Here is an 8564-nt window from a genome sequence, read left to right as displayed (position 1 = left end):
AGAGGCTATGTTGATTTTGTTTCAACTACATGCGTGAACATGTGCCAAGTCAAGCCACCCGAATCGTTCAAAAGAGGATACCACCCTATCATACCACATCACAACCATTTTAATAGCATGTTGGCACGCAAGGTAAACCATTATAAGATCCTAGCTAATTAAGCATGGCACGAGCAACTATAATCTCTAATTGTCATTGCAAACATGTTTATTCATAATAGGCTGAATCAGGAATGATGAACTAATCATATTTACAAAAACAAGAGAGGTCGAGTTCATACCAGCTTCTCTCATCTCAATCAGTCCATCATATATCGTCATAATTTCCTTTCACTTGCACGACCGAATGATGTGATAATAATAACAGTGCATGTGCATTGGACTAAGCTGGAATCTGCAAGCATTCAATAAGAAGGAGAAGACAAGTGATGTCTACTACACAACCTTCTTCTTGTAGACGTTGTTGGGCCTCCAAGTGCAGAGGTTTGTAGGACAGTAGCAAATTTCCCTCAAGTGGATGACCTAAGGTTTATCAATCCGTAGGAGGCGTAGGATGAAGATGGTCTCTCTCAAGTAACCCTGCAACCAAATAACAAAGAGTCTCTTGTGTCCCCAACACACCCAATACAATGGTAAATTGTATAGGTGCACTAGTTCGGCGAAGAGATGGTGATACAAGTGGTATATGGATAGTAGATAAAGGTTTTTGTAATCTGAAAATATAAAAACAGCAAGGTAGCTAATGATAAAAGTGAGCATACACGGTATTGCAATGATAGGAAACAAGGCCTAGGGTTCATACTTTCACTAGTGCAAGTCCTCTCAACAATAATAACATAATTGGATCACATAACTATCCCTCAACATGCAACAAAGAGTCACTCCAAAGTCACTAATAGCAGAGAACAAATGAAGAGATTATGGTAGGGTATGAAACCACCTCAAAGTTATTCTTTCCAATCAATCCGTTGGGCTATTCCTATAAGTGTCACAAACAGCCCTAGAGTTCGTACTAGAATAACACCTTAAGACACAAATCAACCAAAACCCTAATGTCACCTAGATACTCCAATGTCACCTCAAGTATCCGTGGGTATGATTATACGATATGCATCACACAATCTCAGATTCATCTATTCAACCAACACATAGAACCTCAAAGAGTGCCCCAAAGTTTCTACCGGAGAATCACGACGTAAACGTGTGCCAACCCCTATGCATAAGTTGATACGCACATTGCAACGTCTAGAAGTGTGAGTAGTTTACCTCAGACCTTCGGGTCCATAGTTATTAGCTAGATGGCTTCTTCTCTCTTTTTGGATCTCAATACAAAGTTCTCCCCCTCTCTCGTGGAGATCTATTCGATGTAATCTTCTTCTTTTTGCGGTGTGTTTGTTGAGACCGATGAATTGTGGGTTTATGATCAAGTCTATCTATGAATAATATTTGAATCTTCTCTGAATTATTTTATGTATGATTGGTTATCTTTGCAAGTCTCTTCGAATTATCCGTTTGGTTTGGCCAACTAGATTGGTAGTTCTTCCATGGGAGAAGTGCTTAGCTTTGGGTTCGATCTTGCGGTATCCTTTCCCAGTGACAGAAGGGGCAGCAAGGCACGTATTGCATCGTTGCCATCGAGGATAACAAGATGGGGTTTATTTCATATTGCATAAATTTATCTCTCTACATCATGTCATCTTGCTTAAAGCGTTACTCTGTTTTTAACTTAATACTCTAGATGCATGCTGGATAGCGGTCGATGAGTGGAGTGATAGTAGTAGATGCAGAATTATTTCGTTCTAGAACTTGGCTTGTATATTCCAATGATGGGCTTCCTCAAATTGCCCTAGGTCTTCATGAGTAAGCAAGTTGGATGCACACCCACTTAGTTTCTTTTTGAGCTTTCATATACTTATAGCTCTAGTGCATCCGTTGCATGGCAATCCCTACTCACTCACATTGATATCTATTGATGGGCATCTCCATAGCCCGTTGATACGCCTAGTTTATGTGAGACTATCTTCCCCTCTTTTTGTCTTCTCCACAACCACCATTCTATTCCACCTATAGTGCTATATCCATGGCTCACGCTCATGTATTGCGTGAAGACTGAAAAAGTTTTGAAAAAGTTAGAGTATGAAACAATTGCTTGGCTTGTCATTAGGGTTGTGCATGATTTAAATATTTTGTGTGGTGAAGATAGAGCATAGCCAGACTATATGATTTTGTATGGATAACTTTCTTTCGCCATGTTATTTTGAGAAGACATAATTGCTTTGTTAGTATGCTTGAAGTATTATTATTTTTATGTCAATATAAACTTTTGTCTTGAATCTTTCGAATCTGAATATTCATATCACAATTAAGAAGATTTGCATTGAAATTATGCCAAGTAGCACTCCACATCAAAAATTCTCTTTTTATCATTTACCTACTCGAGGACGAGCAGGAATTAAGCTTGGGGATGCCTGATTCGTCTCCAACGTATCTATAATTTTTGATTGCTCAATGCTATATTATCTACTGTTTTGGACTATATTGGGCTTTATTTTCCACTTCTATATTATTTTTGGGACTAACCTATTAACCGGAGGCCCAGCCCAGAATTGCTGTTTTTTGCCTATTTCAGTGTTTTGAAGAAACGGAATATCAAACGGAGTCCAAACGGAATAAAACCTTCGAGAACGTGATTCTCTCACCGAACGTGATCCAGGAGACTTGGACCCTACTCCAAGGAGTCAAAGAGGCGGTCACGAGGGTGGGGGCGCGCCCCCATGCCTCGTGGGCCCCTCGGTGCTCCACCGACGTACTCCTTCCTCCTATATATACCTATGTACCCCCAAATGATCAGAACAGGAGCCAAAAACCTAATTCCACCGCCGCAACTTTCTGTATCCACGAGATACCATCTTGGGGCCTGTTCCGGAGCTCCGCCGGAGAGGGCCATCATCACGGAGGGCTTCTACATCACCATAGCCTCTCCGATGAAGTGTGAGTAGTTTACCTCAGACCTTCGGGTCCATAGTTATTAGCTAGATGGCTTCTTCTCTCTTTTTGGATCTCAATACAAAGTTCTCCCCCTCTCTCGTGGAGATCTATTCGATGTAATCTTCTTCTTTTTGCGGTGTGTTTGTTGAGACCGATGAATTGTGGGTTTATGATCAAGTATATCTATGAATAATATTTGAATCTTCTCTGAATTCTTTTATGTATGATTGGTTATCTTTGCAAGTCTCTTCGAATTATCCGTTTGGTTTGGCCAACTATATTGGTAGTTCTTGCCATGGGAGAAGTGCTTAGCTTTGGGTTCGATCTTGCGGTGTCCTTTCCTAGTGACAGAAGGGGCAGCAAGGCACGTATTGCATTTTTGCCATCGAGGATAACAAGATGGGGTTTATTTCATATTGCATGAATTTATCTCTCTACATCATGTCATCTTGCTTAAAGCGTTACTCTGTTTTTAACTTAATACTCTAGATGCATGCTGGATAGCGGTCAATGAGTGGAGTGATAGTAGTAGATGCAGAATCATTTCGGTCTACTTGTCACGGACGTGATGCCTATATACATGATCATGCCTAGATATTCTCATAACTATGCTCAATTCTGTCAATTGCTCAACAGTAATTTGTTCACCCACCGTAGAATACTTATGCTCTTGAGAGAAGCCACTAGTGAAACCTATGGCCCCTGGGTCTATTCTCATCATATCAATCTCCATCACTTTAATCTTGCTTTGCTTTTTACTTTACATTTTACTTTTCACTTTGCATCTCTATACCAAAAATACCAAAAATATTATATCTATCAGATCTCACTCTCGTAAGTGACCGTGAAGGGATTGACAACCCCTAATCGCGTTGGTTGCGAGTAGCTATCATTTTGTGTAGGTACGAGGGACTTGAGCGTGGCCTCCTCCTGGATTGATACCTTGGTTCTCAAAAACTGAGGGAAATACTTACGCTACTCTGCTGCATCATCCTTTCCTCTTTGGGGAAATCCAACGCAAGCTCAAGAGGTAGCAAGAAGAATTTCTGGCGCCGTCACCGGGGAGGTTCGCGCAAGTCAAGATTTGACTCCCGACACGAGCCATTTCTGGCGCCGTTGCCGGGGAGTCTACGCAAAAAGTCAACATACCAAGTACCCATCACAATCCCTATCTCTCGCATTACATTATTTGCCATTTGCCTCTCGTTTTCCTCTCCCCCACTTCACCCTTGCCGTTTTATTCGCCCTCTCCTTCTCCCTCTCTATCTCTCTCTATAATCCCTCTCTATTTGCCTCTTTTTGCCTGCTTGCTTTTTGTTTGCTCGTGTGCTGGTTTGTTTGCTTGTCGTCATGGCTAGTCTCATATCTTCTCCGTTGTCTCCCAAAAATGAAGTTCTAAATTTTAAACAAAGGGAGGGAGAAAATCTAAAAGATGCTTGGTATAGAATTTGCAATGCTCAAAATAGATCTACCAGGAAGCAATCTACTTCAGTTCTTCTCCGCAATTTTTATGTAGGTGTTAATCCTTGGTATAGATATATCCTCGATACCATTATCGGAGGGAACTTCTTGGGTAGCCATACTTTTGATTCCTATAATGCTATGTTAGATTTATTTGGCTCACCACCTCTTTTGGTTCATGGAACCATGTTAACTTTGGAGTATGTTATGCAAAGACTTGAAATTATAGAAAATAAAGTTGCTACCATTGAATAAATTGAAAATCTAGATAAAAAGACCCACAATCAAATTACTCAATATGGATCTAAGGTAGGAATGACTTTGAAAAATATTAAGGAAAAGGAACCCATAGTTAATGAGAAGATAAACTTAGATTCTACTAGGATTGATAAACTTGAGGGTATCATTACAAACTTGGGAACCGCTTTTTCTTCCGTAAATAATACTCCAAGTCCTCCTACTAAAATTTCCAAGTTTATGTATGTTCCTAAAAATAAGGGTGAATCATCTAGTAAGGAAACTGCGGATCCTAAATCTATAAGTATTCATCCCAATCTTTTTGCTATCATTAAGGAACCAATTGCTACAAATGAATTTTTAGATCTTGTGCCTAAAAGTTTGATAATCACTAGAAAGAAAGAAATTCCTAAGGGAAATAGATGCCTCCTCGAAGAATTGCCTACCAAAGATGGCAATACCTAGATCTATCCTCGCTTTTATGCCTAGCTAGGGGCGTTAAACGATAGCGCTTGTTGGGAGGCAACCCAATTTTATTTTTATTCCTTGCCTTTTGCTCCTGTTTAGTAATAAATAATTTATTTGTCCTCTGTTTTGGTTGTGTTTTTTGTGTTTAATTAGTGTTTGTGCCAAGTAGAACCGTTGGGAAGACTTAGGGAAAGTCTTGTTGAACTTGCTGTAAAAAACAGAAACTTTAGCGCTCACGAGAACTTCTGTAATTTTTATTTGGAAAGTGATATTTAGTTAATTATTTTTGCAGATGATTAATAGATAAATTCCTCACGTCCAGAAATTTATTTTAGAATTTTTGGTGTTCCATATCTTGCGCTAGCTACAGATTACTACAGACTGTTCTGTTTTTGACAGATTCTGTTTTTCGTGTGTTGTTTGCTTATTTTGATGAATCTATGGTTAGTAAAATAGTTTATAATCCATAGAGAAGTTGGAATACAGTAGTTTTAACACCAATATAAATAAAGAATGAGTTCATTACAGTACCTTGAAGTGGTCTTTTGTTTTCTTTCTCTAATGGAGCTCACGAGTTTTCTACTTTAAGTTTTGTGTTGTGAAGTTTTCAAGTTTTGGGTGAACTATTGTGATGGATTATGGAACAAGGAGTGGCAAGAGCCTAAGCTTGGGGATGCCCATGGAACCCCCAAGATAATCCAAGGACACCAAAAAGTCAAAGCTTGGGGATGCCCCGGAAGGCATCCCCTCTTTCGTCCACTTCCATCGGTAATTTACTTGGAGCTATATTTTTATTCACCAACATGATATGTGTTTTGCTTGGAGCGTCTCGTATTATTTGTGCCTTTGGTTGTTAGTGTGCCACAATCATCCTTGTTGTACACACCTTTTGAGAGAGCCATACATGAATTAGAATTTGATAGAATACTCTATGTGCTTCACTTATATCTTTTTGAGCTAAGTAGTTTTGCTCTATGTGCTTCACTTATATCTTTTGAGCGTTATAATTTTGCTCTATGTGCTTCACTTAGATCTTTTAGAGCACGGTGGTGGATTTGTTTTAAAGAAACTATTGATCTCTCATGCTTCACTTAAATTATTTTGAGAGTCTTAATAGCATGGTAATTTGCTTAATAATAATATGCTTGGTATTCAAGATTTGTGAAACTTTCTTTTGAGTGCATTGAATACTAAAAAAGATTGAAGCATGATAATTGTTTTGAGATATGGAGGTGATAATATTAGAGTCATGCTAGTTGAGTAGTTGTGAATTTAAAGAATACTTGTGTTAAAGTTTGTGATTCCCGTAGCATGCACGTATGGTGAACCGTTATGTGATGAAGTCGGAGCATGATTTATTTATTGATTGTCTTCCTTATGAGTGGCGGTCGGGGACGAGCGATGGTCTTTTCCTACCAATCTATCCACTAGGAGCATGCGCGTAATACTTTGCTTTGATAACTTCTATATTTTTGCAATAAGTATATGAGTTCTTTATGACTAATGTTGAGTCCATGGATTATACGCACTCTCACTCTTCCACCTTTGCTAGCCTCTCTAATACCGCGCACCTTTCGCCGGTATCATACACCCACCATATACCTTCCTCAAAACAGCCACCATACCTACCTATTATGGCATTTCCATAGCCATTCCGAGATATATTGCCATGCAACTTTCCACCGTTCCGTTTATTATGACACACTCCATCATTGTCATATTGCGTACCCCGGTACACCGCCGGAGGCATTCATATAGAGTCATATTTTGTTCTAAGTATCGAGTTGTAATTGTTGAGTTGTAAGAAAAATAAAAGTGTGATGATCATCATTTTTAGAGCATTGTCCCAAGTGATGAAAGAATGATGGAGACTATGATTCCCCCACAAGTCGGGATGAGACTCCGGATGAAAAATAAATAAAAGAGGCCAAAGAAGCCCAAATAAAAAAAGGAGAAAGAAAAGAGGCCATAAAAAGGAGAAAAGGCCCAAATAAAAAATGAGAGAAAAAGAGAGAAGGGACAATGTTACTATACATTTACCACACTTGTGCTTCAAAGTAGCACCATGATCTTCATAGTAGAGAGTCTCTCATGTTATCACTTTCATATACTAGTGGGAATCTTTCATTATAGAACTTGGCTTGTATATTCCAATGATGGGCTTCCTCAAATTGCCCTAGGTCTTCATGAGTAAGCAAGTTGGATGCACACCCACTTAGTTTCTTTTTGAGCTTTCATATACTTATAGCTCTAGTGCATCCGTTGCATGGCAATCCCCACTCACTCACATTGATATCTATTGATGGGCATCTCCATAGCCCGTTGATACGCCTAGTTTATGTGAGACTATATTCCCCTCTTTTTGTCTTCTCCACAACCACCATTCTATTCCACCTATAGTGCTATATCCATGGCTCACGCTCATGTATTGCGTGAAGACTGAAAAAGTTTTGAAAAAGTTAGAGTATGAAACAATTGCTTGGCTTGTCATCAGGGTTGTGCATGATTTAAATATTTTGTGTGGTGAAGATAGAGCATAGCCAGACTATATGATTTTGTAGGGATAACTTTCTTTCGCCATGTTATTTTGAGAAGACATAATTGCTTTGTTAGTATGCTTGAAGTATTATTATTTTTATGTCAATATAAACTTTTGTCTTGAATCTTTCGAATCTGAATATTCATATCACAATTAAGAAGATTTGCATTGAAATTATGCCAAGTAGCACTCCGCATCAAAAATTCTCTTTTTATCATTTACCTACTCGAGGACGAGCAGGAATTAAGCTTGGGGATGCCTGATTCGTCTCCAACGTATCTATAATTTTTGATTGCTCCATGCTATATTATCTACTGTTTTGGACTATATTGGGCTTTATTTTCCACTTCTATATTATTTTTGGGACTAACCTATTAACCGGAGGCCCAGCCCAGAATTGCTGTTTTTTGCCTATTTCAGTGTTTTGAAGAAACGGAATATCAAACGGAGTCCAAACGGAATAAAACCTTCGGGAACGTGATTCTCTCACCGAACGTGATCCAGGAGACTTGGACCCTACTCCAAGGAGTCAAAGAGGCGGTCACGAGGGTGGGGGCGCGCCCCCATGCCTCGTGGGCCCCTCGGTGCTCCACCGACGTACTCCTTCCTCCTATATATACCTATGTACCCCCAAATGATCAGAACAGGAGCCAAAAACCTAATTCCACCGCCGCAACTTTCTGTATCCACGAGATACCATCTTGGGGCCTGTTCCGGAGCTCTGCCGGAGAGGGCCATCATCACGGAGGGCTTCTACATCACCATAGCCTCTCCAATGAAGTGTGAGTAGTTTACCTCAGACCTTCGGGTCCATAGTTATTAGCTAGATGGCTTCTTCTCTCTTTTTGGATCTCAATACAAAGTTCTCCCC

This window comes from Triticum aestivum, chromosome 7A, assembly GCF_018294505.1.
Source record: "Triticum aestivum cultivar Chinese Spring chromosome 7A, IWGSC CS RefSeq v2.1, whole genome shotgun sequence".
In the NCBI taxonomy this organism is placed as follows: Eukaryota; Viridiplantae; Streptophyta; class Magnoliopsida; order Poales; family Poaceae; genus Triticum; species Triticum aestivum.
The sequence above is the reverse complement of the archived record's forward strand: the minus strand, read 5'-3'. Positions refer to the sequence as shown.